The following is a 19,327-nucleotide window of genomic DNA, read 5'->3' as shown; positions in this document are numbered from 1 at the left end:
CCAAACTAACTATTAGATATCTCTATATCTATATATCTATACAGATGTTGGACACTGCATTGAATGTACAGTATCCAACATGTAGTAGGTCAATGCCAAATGCTCTATATAGGCAGGGGGTCAACAGGTATGTGAGATTGACATTCCCTGGGTAGGGGAATATTTCTTTTCCCCAGGGGCGGTGCAATTGCAGAGTTCATATATACATACACACCCCCCTACTTAAATATACCAACTCCGAGATCGCATTACAGCGAGGAAAAGGGAATATTCCCATTTCACACTGTATTGTGATCTCCGTACTCAGTTTTCAAATTTTCAGTACTTCGAACAAGTGGTCTTGCACAAGTGGGTTTTGAAGTACTGAAACTTCGACCAACCGAAGTAGACCCATATATATATATATATATATATATATATATATATATATATATATATATATATATATATATATATATATATATATATATATACATACACATATATATATATATATATATATATATATATATATATATATATATATATATATATATATATATATATATATAATTAGGGGGTGTGGGAGGAGCAGCCCCCCCTAAATAGAGGGCACATGGGAGTTTGCCCCACTGTAAAAACACTTGCCATTGGTTTACTCCACTCCTGCGTAATCCTGGAGCATGCTCAAATGTGCCATTCTGTGTGCGTTCAACATTTGGATGTGGGTCTGTCGTATATCCAAATATATATATATATATATATATATATATATATATATATATATATATATATATATATATATATATATATATATATATGTATATATATATCTATGTAGATAGATATATACACATCATCTCCAGGATCACAAAAACTCAAAGAAGAAGGAAAAAAAGATGAAAACACAACACTTGCTTTGTCACTCTTCTCCAAGTGTGGTCTCCAATACAGGTCATCATCAGTTTGTTTTAGGTTCAACTTCTGAGCTCTCCTCAATTACCTAATGACAAACTGGTTCTGGTTGACTGATTATATCAAATTCTGTTTCAAACAAAACAAAACCTCTAACCCTGGGGAATATTCTAGTATAACAATGTCTCCCTCCCAAGCTTTTTCCATAATGCCAGCATGGGTGATACTTGTGCCACAGCTTAGTGTGATCTCTAGGTGCAGTTCTTGTTTTGGGGCCAAAGTAATGAAAGATATGTTTCCATGAGGGAGACCACCCAGTAAGTTGAGCTTGAGCCTCTTCCTGCTGTTAGTGAGGTTGGACCAAATTTATTTACTTACCACTTGATAGATCTGGGTGAGCAGTTCCATCCTTTATAACATATGTACCACCTTCCATGCTTTGTTAGTCTAATGCTACATTTATGCATTATTTGATTTGTGGGGTATACCTGAGTTCTGGAAGGTAAGATCTTACCACACAGCATTTTACAGAAAGGGGAGAGAGACGTGTATCTGGGAAAGTGTTATACACAGAGCTGCATAAAGTTTGTTGGCCTTAGTTTTTATGTTAATTGGGACAGACCCACTCATCCACTGCTATCATTATGGTGCATACATAATTTTTATTTATAAGTACACTAATGCACAGCTGCAGTTTAATCCTTCTAATGCAGAAGTAACTGATAACATAGCCTTTTGATAAAAAGCTGTGAACTTAATAAACAGGCAGAATATTGTACTCAGATCTCAGTTGTTTCAGTGTAACAGAACAGAAGAATTGAAGATGAAACCCCACAGTCATTGTTTAATTCAGAGGCCTTTATCTGCCATGATAGGAACTAAAAGGCCTAATTTCAGACAATCATGCCCATCTAACTACTCCATACTGTTTATATGTATGTAAAGATAAAAGTATCAATTCAACATCAAGCTCATTTAATGAAATTGTTGAAACACAGGTGCCCAGTAGGAAGGTAGCTGGACCATGACAAAGTAAAATCTTTTTTAATACAAAATGGTGAGCGCTTTCCAATAGTAACCATTGCTTCATCAGACAATTCATTCAAACAGCAACAGCACTTAAATACTTTAATTCATTACTAAAACAACCATTCCTACCACTCAAAGTTAATTCAGCACTCAGTAATCAATTAATTACTATGGTTACGTTTTGCCCTTAGTTAATTGCTGAAGTCAGAAAAACACTGTTTAAAAACCACATGTACAAAATGTAAAAACAAGAACATGTGGATGAATATAAATAAAATACATAAAAAGTCAATGAATAAATACATATACTCATGTTGCCCATTTAGTAACTGCTTGTGTGTGTGGGTATAAGCATAGAAATATATGTACATTTATATAAAAATATAAATACACATGCTGTCCACCTAATAAATACATATGCTTTAAACATACATCTCAACAAATACTTGTCTTTAGTGATATCTATGCTAGAAGCAGCTCAAGAAATATTGTCATATTGACCTAAAGCCCTGCATGTGTTTATGTAGTATAAGATATTATTATTATTTATTTTATTTTAACCTTCTAGATTTTGGCACTGGCTTCAATGGAACACTATCATTCAAACTCAAACCTCTGTGTGCTCCTAAACGTAAAATCCATTTTACTTCCATATTTTCAGTAGTATTGACTATGTCCCCCATCCTATTGCTGACATTCTGAATGTGTAAAACCTGAAATAAAAATATATGGTCATCCCCCTTATCCAATGTATGCTTAGCCAAAGCACTATACAGTTGCCCTTTTCTAGTGCAGTAAAGGTGATCCCTTATCCATTCCCTAAGGTGACGGTTAGCTTTGCCATCATAGAAATATCATTTTCATGTTCACTATACCGCCTATTAATGAAACCTGTTCTTAGCTTAGTTAACTCATTTCTATACACTTCCTCTTGACAACATAGGCGAGATGTTCTCATTGTCTGACCTCTGATTATGTTAGGAAAAATCTTAGGGTTATGCATACTGTTTATGTGCAGAAAAGATGGTCTGTAGCATTGTTTCCTATGTAATTTCGTAAACCATTGGTCATTTTCTCTGTATATGGTAATGTCCAGGAAGTCTAAACTCATTTCAGAACAGTTCATCGTAAACTTTAAAAAGTCACTAGTATAGTGAACATGAAATTGATAAGGTGTCCACAAAGAAAGGAAAGGTAAAGCTAAGCCCTACTATTCTAATAGAGCAGGTAATGACAGGGTAGGTGTCAGGAATAGTGTATTATCACACATTCTGATGGTTTTACCATATACAAGAGATGTGAAAAGGTTTGAAACCATCATATGACAAAATTGGCATATGTTGTTATTAGATGAGGATACTACCAACATAGTGGGTGGACAACTACTTTTTGCATTTAGAAATAAGAAAAATCTGAAACAGCAGCTTTGCTATCCAAGGATACCTACTCTGATGGATAGCACAATGAATGGTATCCATAGATGTGGAAAATGCACACAGTGCATTTATATAGATGAATCAAGGTTTTTTAAGCACCCTGAAACAAGGCATCTATGGGAGCTAAGGAATTCTGCTGATTGCAATACTAAGAATGTAGTGTATGTAGCTCACTGCACAACATGTTTCCATTTCTATGCTGGCAAAACTAACTGTCACCTTAGGGAACGGATAAGGGATCACCTTTACTGCACTAGAAAAGGGCAACTGTATAGTGCTTTGGCTAAGCATACATTGGATAAGGGGGATGACCACATATTTTTATTTCAGGTTTTACACATTCAGAATGTCAGCAATAGGATGGGGGACATAGTCAATACTACTGAAGATGTAGTTGTGTCTTTCGGCTTATCCCGGTCAGGGATCGCCACAGCAGAACTCCGGTCCGCTAATGTTTGGTAGTGGATTTTTACGTGCCGAGTTACCAGCCCTGGCACACAACCTTCAACGAAGGCATGCCCATTCACGCATGCCTCCACACAGAAGATGCTCTAGCTGAGAATCGAACTCGACAACGTCTTGCTGTGAGGCGACAATGCTACAGCAGCACCACTACCGCGGGTAGTCAATACTACTGAAGATATGGAAGAAAAATGGATTTTACATTTAGGAGCACACAGAGGTTTGGGTTTGAATTATAGTGTTCCATTGAAGCCAGTGCCAAACTCTAGAAGGTTAAAATAAAATAAATAATAATAATACTATCTTAACAAGAGAAGACTATATAAACACATGCAGGGCTTTAGGTCAATATGACAGTATTTCTTGAGCTGTTTCTAGCATAGATATCACTAAAGACAAGTATTTGTTGAGATGTATGTTTAAAGCATATGTATTTATTAGGTGGACAGCATGTGTATTTATTAGGCAGAATATATGTATTAAGTTGTTGAATGTGTACTTCTTATATTTTTATATAAATGTACATATATTTTTATGCTTATACCTACACACACAAGCAGTTACTAAATGGGCAACATGAGTATATGTATTTATTCACTGACTTTTTATTTATATTCATCCACATGTTCTTGTTTTTACATTTTGTACATGTGGTTTTTAAACAGTGTTTTTCTGACTTCAACAATTAACTAAGGGCAAAACGTAACCATAGTAATTAATTGATTGCTGAGTGCTGAATTAACTTTGAGTGGTAGGATTGGTTGTTTTAGTAATGAATTAAAGTATTTAAGTGCTGTTGCTGTTTGAATGAATTGTCTGATGAAGCAATGGTTACCATTGCGAAAACGCTCACCATTTTGTATTAAAAAAGAAGATTTTACTTAGTCGTGGACCAGCTTCTTTATTCCAGCTACCTTCCTACTGGGCACCTGTGTTTCAACATTTTCAATTTCTGGGCTGGTTTGGATTTATTTGTTTGCTGCTCATTTAATGAAATAGTGAAGTATTTTTAATTGATTTATTGATTGTTAGCCTAGTACACTGGCTGGTCCATGGACCCTTTTCAAATATGATCTGAGCCACAAGGGTAAATAAATTATATGAGTGTGTATATATTTATATATAGATTTATAGATATTTATATATATATATATATATATATATATATATATATATATATATATATATATATATATACTGGCCTTAATGAGCATTATTGAAACTGGATAACAGCTATTTAAAATGTAACATTGATTAGTTATTTATTATAGCCCGATTAACAGTTATTTGAGTGACCTGTATATGACAAGAAGTGTGTGTGTGTGTGTGTGTGTGTGTGTGAGTGTGTGTGTGTGTGTGTGTGTGTATATCTATATCTATATATCTCTCTCTCTCTCTCTCTCTCTCTCTATATATATATATATATATATTGTTTTATATATATATTTATATGTGTGTGTGTGTGTGTGTGTGTGTGTGTGTATGTGTGTGTGTGTGTGTGTGTGTGTGTGTGTGTGTGTGTGTGTGTGTGTGTGTGTGTGTGTGTGTGTGTTATTTAATGCATCTGTATATAAATGCAAAGAGATGTATGCATGGTTACAGATGTCTGTAATTTCATGTTAAATCAACTTACATATAATCGGCACTTACTCATCAAAGTCAAAATATTATAAATGAAAAAAAAATCTAGCCAAACCTGTGTTCTTAACAGAAGGTAAATAAAACACTCAAAAAAACTGTTAAAAGGCACAGGGAACAAAACAAAAACCTTTAGCGTAATAAACTTTTAATTGCCACTTTAGTAAAATAACTTCATCAGAAATACAAAACACCGAGAGTCACACTGCAATATATACAAAAATCAACCAATAAAATCCTTAAAACAATTTGCCAAAGTGATCCACTAAAACAAGCTACAGTAGTATCAGTAATTATCTCTTAAAGTGCCCTTAACTTACGCTCCTTTAAAATCACTTAATGTTAATCATTTCATTCAGACCAGGGGGGACATCAGCCCTTCATTTTTGTAGTCACCCCCCTTCTACTTTCTAAAACTTGTTCAAGAATTGCAAATGTAAATTTCTTAAAATTTTTACATGAAACAGAATGTCTATAGAGAGCATTGTTCACATCCTTATATTTTAAAGAATAAAGATGTTCCTTAATTCTCTTTCTAAAGATTAATGATTAACATTAAAGGTTTTTAAAGGAATGCAAGTTAAGGGCACTGTAAGAGATAATTACTGATACTGCTGTAACTTGTTTTAGTGGATCATTTTAGCAAGTTATGATGAAGTTATATAACAAAAGCAACAATTAAAAGTTTATTATGCTAAAGGTTGTTGTTTTGCTCCTTGTACATTTTATCAGTATTTTTTGAGTGTTTTATTTACCTTCTATTAAGATCACATGCTTGGCTGTTTTTTTTTTTTTTGTTTTTTTGGTTTATGTTTTTTTTTGTATCTGGGTTCCTGATGGCTGGCACAGGAGATGAACCACTTCTGAACATTTCTACTTATTCTGTCCCAGCAAGCCAAGATAAGGCTGTACAGGAGATGATATTATGTTACTAGGAAATGCAAAAATCTATAGCAGCAATATACCAGTGTTTAAACTCAAGTAACCAAAATTAGAAGTGACTGTTGCTTCCTTGGACAATTCCTTTGGAAGTTCAGACACTGTGACAGGAGTGGCTATCACTAGCAAACCATTTTATATGGATGTGAATTTGGCTACAAGTTTACTTTATGACCCTTTTGGAGCTGTTCAGTTAACATTACATTTTTTTTTAAAGAAATGTACATTAAGGGCACTTTAAAAGACTATTACTGACCCTACTGTAGCTTGTTTTAGTGGATCACTTTGGCAAATTGTTTTAAGGATTTTATTGGTTGATTTTTGTATATGTTGCAGTGTGACTCAGTGTTTTGTATTTCTTATGAAGTTATTTTACGAAAGTGGCAATTAAAATTTTATTACCCAAAAGGTTCTTGTTTTGTTCCTTGCGGCTTTTAACAGTTTTTTTTTTTTAGTTTTTTTGAGTTTTTAAAGTCAAAATATTGATGAGCAACTGTACATGCTCTGCAATAATCCGGAAGCTTGAAAAAAAAAATGTTTTTTTCAGGGGGCAAGCTCCCATTCACCCCACACTCCCTGCTGCTTATATATATCAACTCAAGGATCACACGAGATCAGAGAAAGGGCATATTCCCCAACCCCAGCATAACAACAATCTTGTGCTGCTGTCAAACAGCTTTTTGTTGAGAAAATATAACACACAGGAAATCTGTTGACAGAATGAATAGTTGATTAAAATGGGTGAACCCATGCATATTACATATATGCAGGTGAATGAATATAGTTGCATATGCATATATCTATATCTATCTTTATAGCTATCTATATGGTTCTATTGTGTATGATTGAACTAATTTAATGTTGAATTGAAAACACTGAGAAAAGAAGTTTGAACATACACAATACTGAAAACAAAAAATATTGAGAAGGGAAAATTATTTCCTCTCCTGATAGTAACACTAAACCCCCCATAACACCAGCCTCAAATTTGTCTGAATAGTTCAGTATTATGGGAAGGTTTTTATTAAGGTAAGATGTAGGATAAGGGTTGACGGAAGGGGCAGTGTTAGGATTAGGGTTAGCACCAGTTACTAAAAAGGGTAGGGAGGCTCTACCTTCCTATAACACTGCCACTACATAATACACACTCGGACACACAAACAATCACAAACATCGCTATATCTATCCCCTGACCATAACCCTAAAATATGCAAAATCACACACAAACATACAACACCTATTCTTCACTTATCCCTGACCATAATCCTAACTCACAAACACTCTCACCCCTCAAACCCCACTTAGCTCTCTTGACAATGTACACCATCGACATTTCCACTGCTTGGTTATCCATAATGGTGACACTAAACCACACCCCCTACATTTATTGAAGAAATTTAATTTGACAAAGTGCAGGGGACCAATAAATAAAAAAAAAACAAAAAAAACAAAAAAAAAACAAATATATATATATATATATATATATATACACACACACACATATATATGTGTGTGTATGTGTGTGTGTGTGTGTGTGTGTGTGTGTGTGTGTGTGTGATAAAGACACACACACACACACACACACACACACACACACACACACACACACATACATACATTCATTAATGCATATAAATGTATATGATGACTATATATATGAAGAAATGTTTTTTGAGACTGGTGGTTTTTTTTCTTACTTAAGCTGCTTCTTTAAGAAATGGCTGGGGTTCCTGTCATAACACCATAAAATAATGGGTCTATATCATATCAGAACATCGAATGTTTAATAGTTTGAATCACTAAAGGTCGACCTTTATTGATCGAACTATTAAAACATCGAATACTCATAAAAATAAATTCAAAAAAAAAAAAAAGAAAAACTCAAGGGTGTAGGCAGGAGGACAAGCCCCCTTGCACCCCCCACAACCCCCGCCACTTAAGTGTACCAACTCTGAGACCGCACTACATTGAAGTAAATGGAAATCTCCCCTTACGTAGATTTCTGTTTACATGTTCGATATTCTCAGAGTTCGCTATTGTCATGTCGACAATATCAGATTCGATAATATAGACCCAAAATAACTGATTGACATTTTTATTTAAAGATGTAATTACTGGTGGTTGAAGTAATGCTGTGAATTTGGAATTTTTCCCCTTTTCTTCACTGTGCTGTGACTGTGGAGACAGTATATTTAACTAATGGGAGTGTGGGGAGCTCCAATCCCCGCACACATAGTGGCTTCAGTGGGAGCTTGTCCCTGGCAAAAAAAGATTTTCTTATGTTTTATACTGTTTGACTCACCAGCTTCGGTATTTATTTTTTTGGAAATCGGTGAGTCAAATAAGTTTGCTTCAATCTCTTGTAGGTTAACCTTATTTAAGTATATTTGACTAAACACCCTCTAGATTTCCACTAATGAAGCTTGTTGGCAATACTGAAAAATGGACTCTGATCAGTTCTGTAGGTGTAACTACTGAGAATAAAGTATTTTATTTATTAGACTGTGTTTTGGATTTGTTATGTATTTGGTTTCCTATCTAAACACCAATATATGTGTTTCCACATCTGTGCAGAGGTGATTTGGTTTATCTATCTCTATACAAACAGAAACATAGCCACTGTGGCAAACCAAAGCTGTTTTTTCCTTCTCCTTGTGTGGCTTTCTCTTTTGTAGACCAAAGCCACAGCCTTCCAACATGTAGGTGGAAGATGGCAGTTTCCAGCACAGCAAGTGTGTGGAGATTTGATCAAGACTACTTGATATAGCGTAATACAGGCTGCCTGGATGAATGTTTGCTATGAGCCCTTATTCTTTGGACATAAGGTATGCAATGCTTTCAGCATGCATGCATCACGCTGTAATGCATGCTTGCATCACTAAGACAACTGCACAGATCCTTGTATAACATTTTCTAATGAACCATTGTCTACCTCTGAGAAAAATGTGTCTTGTGGTTAAGAGTCAGGCTTTAATATAAAATGAATGGAAAAAAGGCTGTTTCACAGGCTGTTTATCACAAATCAGTTAGAGATGGAATATGTCTTGACATTGGATTACTCTGAACTGATTGCATCAATTATGATCTCAACATACAATAACAGGTTACAAGATACTTGCTTGAATTTTCTTATAAAAATGTGACATCTGAGGTCTGCAGAATCCTTATTCATAAAGATGGAATTATCTGAGAAAGACTTGCACTTTAATAACGGTGCCACTGAATTACTAATGGGAGCAGAACTAAACTTAAAACTCAAACATACACTCTAGCATTTAAGATAATAATCCTATAGTTAATGTGTGATTAAGATTAATAGTACTTTATTTATTTTGTTTATTTTTATCTAAGTTACAGCGAGAAAAGAGAGGGTGACAGAAAAGCATAACATTGACTAAAATGTATTTCAAAAAGCAGTCGTCAGATTATACTTTGAATGGAAATTGTCGGTTTCTGTTAATAAACAAATGCATTCCACACTTCCTGTCAAGATAAAATATCTATACAAGAATGATCTTGACTTAAAAAAATGGTAGCTGTATTAAACAAATAATAGATTGGTTTTAATTTTATTTTATATTTGTTAACTGGGTAAGTGACTGCATTGTTTGGGTATTAGACCTTTTTCAGTCAGTAAGAACAAGAGTAAATAGAATGTATATTTGTATGTTTTTCTTTGCTTGAATGAAATATTGAAAAAAGTTCCATTTTAACCTAATAATCCACTTGGAGTTCTCAGCTCTGGACTAGAATAATCAGTCTTTAGCAGACTTATGTATGCTGTTTTTGTAGCAGCTAACATTTTGATGTTTTTATAGCATTTTATATAGAACATTTTACCACTTGTTATACTGTGCATACTAAAACTAAAGACTTTATACATGCAATGCTGTCTTTGGTACAGCTGGCAAAAGCAAGTAGGCTGGGCAGAGCAGAAAACTTGCTTACATTAACCTTAAGCACTTTCTATACACTTTGTTTGACACACTGAGTTATTAATTAAGGTGGCTAAATGCTTATTATTCATAATGAAGAAGAAAAAATGTTCATATAACCGTTGTGATGTTACTCTTGCAACATAGTTGTTCTAACATAGTGATTGTTTAACAAGAGCCATAGATTTTTGTGAATTATGTTATTTCACATATTATTGCTGCATAAATGAATATGTTCAACATGTTTTAGTGGATAATTATTAGATCTTGTATATTTTATTTTAAAACTACACGTTTAGACATAACTAACAACAACATTCTGTCTGCTGTCTGTGTACTTCTAAAATATCTGGGTATTAATATTCTCTCATTCAGTATTATTTTGTTACTTTTCTTATACTGTTAACATGTATTGTCTTGCACCATGTTGTACCAATTTATGGAAGACAAACTCATTAAATCCTTTGGCCTATGACAGAACTAAGGAGTAGGTTGCCCCCCTCAGGCAGAGGCAGCCATTTCAGCCAAGTACATAAATGAGAGCCATTTCAAGAGAAATCCCAGTTTTACTCTGACAGTAGGGGGTGAATATGATGTATTATTGGCCGTATTCTGTTAACAAAAACACCTGTGTGCTTATAGGCTGTACTGCGATATTTATTCTCTTAAGTGTAGAAAATGGAACACAGAAGTTATTTAAAAGTATATTTAAAAAGTATTCCTCCTCCACAATACAAAGACATACTATTTCTATTCATCTAGTTGCTAATAAGTTATACTACAGTAATGGAACTATTAGTATTGATTATAATGAAGTTAAATGTGGTGCAATGACTCTGTAATCTGTCTTTTAATAAGATAATTGTGTATGCAGTATAAAGTAACTTTTGCAAACATGTTTTTTTTCACTGAAATGAACTGGAAAGAAGGGCTTTTGCTTTGACATGCATGCACACATACATGCATAAATAAATCAATACAAAAAAAAAATGGGAATCCTGCATTTGTACATTCATTGTGTGACTGAGGTTTCCTTATGTTGTGAGTGTGTGCTTGGCTACCCTATACTCATTGTTATCAGCCCTGAGTTTGCTGAAGCTTGTGGGAAAGGACATTTTCTCCTGCAACACTGTCAGAGTGCTGGCACAGTTACCCCTTCCGCCTCCTCACACACATACACACACGTATTTTCCATCAGTTTTTACATTAGAAGATGTAGTTTGCACTACTTGCAAAAAGCATTCAAACAAAACAGTTTCAATATGTCAAGATCATTAAAATTTAATTTGGCAAGTCCTATCACAGACTATTAATTGCCTAACTATCAATATATCCCAAAAGCACAACTGAACAGAGTTCTATTGCCTATACCTTTGAGATGGTTTCCCCTGGTGCATACCTTTAACATGGTTACAACGGGGAGTTTTTTCCTCTTGTTATATCACTGTACAGTTTCTGAATTCAAATCTTAATTATTTAGGAATTCTGATGAGTCATGATACAGCAAAACCGGAGAAGCGTGCCTATTTCTGCTTTTACTTCAGATTTTTCTGAACAAATTTTAAAAGTCTTGCCCTATTATGCACAGCATTGCTTGAAAGTTTATTCAAAAGTATTTTTCTATTTTTATAAAAAAATGCATAACAGTCACGATGCCATGATTTAGTGTATTTTACCCCTGGTTTGGTTAAAACTTTGTGATCTTTTTATTGTATCTTTAATTTAAGTAGAATATCATCTAACTCCAGATGAGTATTCTCAGTTTGACCACTATCTTTTTAACTGTAAAACAATTCTGCCTTTTCTTAACTAGTAATAGTAACACTTCTGAAAATGTGTATGATTCAACAGTGTATTTTTTTTTTAAATGAATGTATAATAGTGAAAAATGTTATTTATAGTTGAAGTGGGTTATAGTTCATTGTTACAGGCTGTGAGCTGGATCTGTGGATATGTATACAGTTTATTTTCATATTCGAAAGGTGCTTTTGGATTTTTCGCACTCTTTTCTTCCATTTTCCATACTACATGGCAGGGACAGATGACATATTTTCTTTTAATAGCTTTTTATATAAGAACTTTTTATCTGACACTGTTCTAGTCTCAGATAACACAACAATGCCCAGAGCATGGGTGTAAGGAAGATGCATTTATTTTATACAATAGCATATGTTAGAAGTAAGCTAGAAGTAAAACGCTGTCAGCTTTACAATGGTTTTGTTTATCAAGTCATACATTCACGACAAATATTTTTTTCAGAACATCTGGTTGTTTTTTTTTTGTTCATAGTCTGCACTACCTGGTGTAAGAAAGGAGCCATACTTAGGAGGTTGGCACTAATTTCTGAAAGTCGGTGTATAATTCCAAAAATTCTTGTTATGCTCCTGGCATTGAGAACTGAATCTTACAAGCATCAATTTATTATTACATGTTTTTTTTGTTTATTTATTATACCAAAACATACTACAACAGTTATACAAATTGAAACAAGAGTTAATACCAATAAGGCAACTTTTTTCTTGCAATACTAAATTGTTGCATCCCTACTCAACAGTGAGCATTGCTTTTAGAAGCATGGAAAATACCTCATGATGTATTTAAAAATCCCATTATGTACACAGCCCCTGAGAAGTATTAGCCGTTGATACTATTATTGTTAATAATATAATATTAATAATAATAAATGAAGTTGTATTAGTAACTGCATCATTAGTTTCACCCCAATGATATTAGACTGAGCTCTTTCAGCTATAACAAACATGTCATTATTTTATTTACGATATGTCTAATCTGAGGCACAGAATAAAATGTATTTTAAAAGGAAAACAGAAGTCATCATTTAATCTGGAGTCCTAGCATTCCTTTTTAAAATAAGCTGGCTGTCATACTACTTTTCATGTTCACTAAATTTTATTTTTACATTGATTTTATACCAGGAAGAAATAGGTACAAGTAATCTGATAAAACACTTATGACCTTGTTGGAGCCTACAGGCTTAGGTGGAGCTGTATCAAGTGCACCCCAGAATTTCAGTTCCGCATTCTAACCACTAAACCATATTGCCTTCCTTTTAGTGCCATTCTGTAGCATTCTGAGAAACTGAAATCTGATCAAAACTAATTTTCATGGATCAAAATGCTGGTTTTAATAACCTGTTGCATTCATTTGCTGCAGATGGTCTCTGCCCACAGGCATACTGTGCTGTTTAATTGGATATCGTCAAATCTGTGTCTGAGCAAATGTCCCAGGTCCTTAAAGATGTGAACCTGCAGATCTTTCGGTGATGGGAAACAAAGGAATCTTGGTAGGACAATACTATTCAATATGAAAGAAAAAAAAAAGATTTTGTTCCCACGACTACAAAAGAAGTGTTCCTGTGCACAGATGCCCTCCTTCTTCTTGTCGACATTTCATTCTGCATTCTGTACTGTACACAATAACAGTACAGCCTTCTGCTAAGAGTGTGCAAACCATCTGCTGTAGTTTACAGTAACTAGATGCATTTGTGTTTGTGCATATAATGCTAATATGTTTGTTTACTCAATGATTAGGTACTGCGAGCACATACTATAACAATTTTCTGAGGACGTAGATGTTTTATTGTTAATGTGAGATGCCATTTTCATTTCATTATGGCCTCCTTTTTTTTTTTTTTTTTTTTTTTTTAGCATAATCATTTATGACTGCAAGCTTTAGAAAATACCAAAGTAATTCTACATCTTTAAGATCATACCCATTTCACAGCTTTACTTTTCAGGGTCATGTACCAAGCTTCTGTGAAAAATTTGACATAAAAGAAAAAAATCATTCAGAAGAGTCGTTACTTCTTCCTGCAATATTTTTTCTTTTCAAAAGGCCATTATTAATGCAATTAAATATATATTTTCTCTGTGATGTTGCACCAGTCTTATAGCACACAAAGCAAAGAGTAGCACATATTAAGACCAATGGGGAAATTTTATTTCACACACGCACACACATATATATGTGCATGTACATATGTGCACGTGTGCCCACGCACACACATGCACACAGAAAGATACACATAGTGAGACTGCATATTTCGGTAATTTCTTACTGCCTAGCCATTTTTTTTTTTACATCAAAGGCTTGTTTATTTTGTAAAGCTCCTTAATATATTACTTTGTTATCACTAGGGTGCGGCCTGGCATGAACACCCAAACCAACATCTGTTCCTCCAGAGTTATACTGAGTTCCTTTGCCTTGAGGGGTGGCTGCCAGGACAGGGGAAAAGAGAAGTATCTGCTGCAGACTGGCATCCCGACGAACCATCCCTCCATCCCACTTCAGTAAGGATGACTACAGTTAAAATGTTGTCACTGAGATGAAAGTACAACTTACACCACCCTCCTTCTCCTCCCATTTAATTTGCTTTTCTAGACTGCATATTATGCCAGCACTATCTTTTTTACATTTTTGTATATACTTAGATTGCTTTGTGCATATTGCCCATAGATATTCTTCACACTACATGTAACCTAGCAACAACTATAAAAGCATAATGTAAAAGCATGCATATATAATAAAGAGTTAATAACGTGCAAATTGAGTAAAGGGCAGGACAAGCACAGCTCTTAGTCAATCTTCAGTTTTTAATTAACAATAAAAATAGAGATTGAAGGAGGCAAGATCTTTTATATCGTAGTCTGGATACGACCTTGGATTTAATAATCTGTAAATTTAGAGAAAGTCTACTTATTCAGTAACATATTTTCTGAGTAGCTAGACTTGTTAATCAGTTAAGAAAGGAAGCAGCTTTGCTAGAAAAGTATTAATCTGAAACAGAAGAAGGAATGCAACTTCTATTTTAAAGTCCAGGTCAAAAGGTGTTTTGATTCTAATTTAGAAAATAGTTCTTGCTCTATACCTGGCTTCAAAAGTACTATCTATCAAAATGATTATGTCAATGATGATGTAAGTTTACGGTCCAGTTGTTACTTCAATACATTCGTAAAGTAAGAGGACACAATGAAAGTATCAGGGACTCTTAAAAATACACCACTGTTAATGGTTCACATATTAAGTATTTTAGTTCTTTGCTCCTTGATTAATGTTCTGAACATAAGTGATGTACATGGGATCTACGCATGGAACATTCTGTTATATATGTGTTGGAAAGCACTGATAGGTTTTACACATTTCTCAGATTTTACACAAGACTGACCTGGCAGCAGTTATGAAGTAAGATATTGACAAGTCATTTAAGTTTATTTCATCAAGCGAGGAAAGACACTATATCAGGGACTGTCTCATATTATAAGAAAGTCAGCACAAGTGACCTCATTGACTTAGCATTGATGTGGCACTAGTAGCTAAGAGATTCCAAAACAGTTCTGCTTAGTGTGAAACAGTCCTAAATGCCTTACTGAATCTGGGTTTCTTACAGGAAAGTATACCATCATTATGGGATCATAAGGATGAGTTCAGGGGGAGGAGTTTATTGGCTAATAAAGATTAGTGTTGCTCATACAGAAGTCTAAAGGTAAGAGTTCTGTTTGTCTGTTTTCTGACAGGCTGAACATTACAGGGAAAATAATGGACCACACAGGTGTGTTGCGAGGTCTGATGCCACATGCAGAGGGCCTCTCAATCCCTGGAAGATCTGTTAATTCACTGTTAACACCCATGTTGGCAGGTAGTATCACAGGCCTCTCTACCAACTGTGAAGGGCATTATTGCACTTGGATGATGAATATTGTTAACGTGGTTTGTATTTTGTATTAGTATATACATTGTTTTCATGTAAAATAGAACTATTTTACATCCACAATTGAATTTATTTAGGTATTTAAGAATATCTACACACACACACACACACACACACACACACACACACACACACTTAAATATATACACAGAAGTTAACAGATGCAGAGGCAGCAAGAGAAACACAGACACACATATGCACACACAAAGAGAAAGTCACATACATATCACATCACTCACACATCCATAAAGAAACATGCATAAACCTGAAGTTGGAGACAGAGAGACACAATCTCACCCACATATATACAAGTGCATGTATGGCATATATATGTATATGTATGTATATATATATATATATATATATATATATATATATATACATACATACTCACATATCACATCCTTGTAACTGCTACTGCGATTGCTTATGTTAGATCTTTTTTTTATTTAATTATCTATTTATTTTTCCCCACTCAGTAATTATGACTTTCTCCGAGGTCTTTGTAACTCTTTAGATTAAATTATTTATTTATTTTCTTCACTGCCCAGCAATGGGTTTTCTCAGTGCCTTGGTTAGTGAGAGATAATGAAAGACAAGAGGTCATTGTATGTGTTACTGGAGTTACTAGAGTTTTTTTTTTCTTAAGTCTCTCTCTGTAACCATACAAGATCTATGGTTAGAAAGGGGAAAGAAAATAAAGGCCCTCAGAGAAGATTTCAGTCTCTGCACTGTGATTTCTTGCTAAATTAGGCACTCTAGTTTTTCAATGGGCTTTATCTGTACATTAAAAACCTGCTGTGGAACAGTGAGTATTTAATGAGGATTTCTCATATGCCAAGCCTATTATCAAAGGGTAGGTAAACTACAATGATGCCTACATATGATTTTTTGGTTGTTACGTATTATTGCAACCAGATTTGTCACTAGATTATTGGCTGGTTTCCGATCCTGAAATATGCCCTGTAATGGTTTTAAAAAGTTCCATGGTGTGTTTTCTTTAATCGTACAGGCTCTTTTCTGAACTGTTATCAATATAATGTACAAAACCCCTACTGTTGCTGTTGTTTATGCAGTGTACTGACAGCAAGTCGGTAATTGCAACTCTGCTCTCTGAATGTTCCTTTTTTCCTGCTAGCAAATGTGGTCAAGTAAGGGTTAGACTTACATTTGACCATCACAGCTGTGTAATTATTGTACTGTGACTGGTATAATACTCTGTTTTGCTTACTTTAACAGACATGTAGCGTGACACATAAGTTTCCCAGAAAAAAAAACACTGTTTAGAAGAAGTAGTATCTGCGCTTGCTGAGAAATTCCCACCGCAGAGAAACAGAAAGACATAGTGACAGCAATCAACATTGTTGTAACACTACGCACGACAGTAATCAATGAAGTGGTTTTCTCCGAACATGCCAGTGCAGAAAACAGCATGCACTGTTAAAGAAAACCACACCATGTAACATTTTATCATGACATTCACACCATTTGTATAGGGACAGGACCTATTCAGTTCGTTTAGCATTAAGTTACAGTAACTGGGAAGATGCAATGACATGCTGCCGCCAGGGAAGTGCATGCATAGACAGTTCAGTATTTTTCTAATTTTTATTCATAACCCTGCATACAGTACCCTTCCTTGTCAAAGCAAACACATTGTCTCCCATTTTTAAAACATTACCGGTCACATTTCACTATCGGGAAGCAACCTTTATGATCGCAAAAATCTGGTTGCGATAATACGTAAGTACCGATTTTTTATATAATGAAAGAGAAAATCAAAAGAAAGGTGCATTAACAAATGCAGGAGAGCTTACCGTCACTTTTAAAATAATGCAGTTTATTGTTTCTGATTTTGCAGCAGCAGTTCTGTATGCAGTACTTTGTTTAGCGCAAACATGGACACTTTCCTTGTTCTTACCACCAGTAACGAAAGGATTGGGAAAAGGCATCTCTTTGTCCTGTGTCTCCATTACTCTGATTTCATATTATTCAGGAAGCTGGTGGAGTTCTTTTCTTTATCAGTAAGATGCAACATGCAATTTGGAAGGCTAAATACAGGAGGTATTTAAAAATAAACAGAAAAACATTAGCTTTTCAATATAACTGTTTTTATAACTGGTCACAAAATAATTACCACAGTATGTTATGAAACTCACAGGAAATACCATTGGTGCTTCTGTATGCAAATGTTATTGTGACATTTTCGCATATGTAGTACATATTCAGAACTGTTATTTTTATTACAGGATTAGATAAACATTGCATGCATTTAAGCACTTAGATTATACTGTCTTAGACGGCAATTACATTATACTGAGTAGTTTTAATCTCATGAAGAAAAGGAGTATTTGAAAAGAATTTAACATCATTAAGTTAAAAAAAAAGAGTTTCATTGAACTTCAGAGAATGGATAAATGTTAATCAGCACACCAGGCACTTAACATATTCTTCTTAAGAACAATTACAGAGACTTTAGTAACCATGTGAATATAAAAGTGGAACATGCAGACAATATTTCTTATTAATCCATTTTACCCAAATGAATACATCCCCAAGATTGCATCCTTTTTCTAGGTTAGCAACATATTTATGTATTGAACATATGCATTATTTTGGTGCAGGAATAGAACTTCTGCATCTTCTGACATAAAGGAGGACAGACATCCGCATGTAAATTACTAACTATTAAACAGAAAATGTCTGTATTGCAGTAAGTTCCTAGTGTTTAGATATGTGCACAGGCTTTGTGTTACTGTTATGTATAACATGGAAATATGAGTAATCTTAAGAGAGTGAGATTAATTGAATACATATGTATGTGATGAGTCCTTTGTCTGTCTCTCACCTTCTCTCTATGTATATAAATAAATATACACACACACACACACATACACACACACATATATATATATATATATATATATATATATATATATATATATATGTGTGTGTGTGTGTGTTTACTGAAGGGCCATGGGAAAAAATTCATAGCAAGTACAATAAATAAAACATTCCTAGGTTTTATGTATGAACACCCACTTTGTATGACTGTTATGCACAACATGTAAAAAGTATATTGTGACAAGATTAAATGGCTGCATATATATATATATATATATATATATATATATATATGGATCTAGGACATATACTCGACTTAACAAATCACCGAATGTTAAAAATACCGCTCACTATAACCCGAATTGTAATATGCATAAAAACGCAATTCATAGAATTACCATTAACCGAAAACCAGTATAGAG

The sequence above is a fragment of the Protopterus annectens genome, chromosome 2.part2 (assembly GCF_019279795.1).
Source record: "Protopterus annectens isolate FY-2018-M chromosome 2.part2, PAN1.0, whole genome shotgun sequence".
In the NCBI taxonomy this organism is placed as follows: Eukaryota; Metazoa; Chordata; order Ceratodontiformes; family Protopteridae; genus Protopterus; species Protopterus annectens.
Note: the sequence above shows the minus strand (reverse complement) of the source record.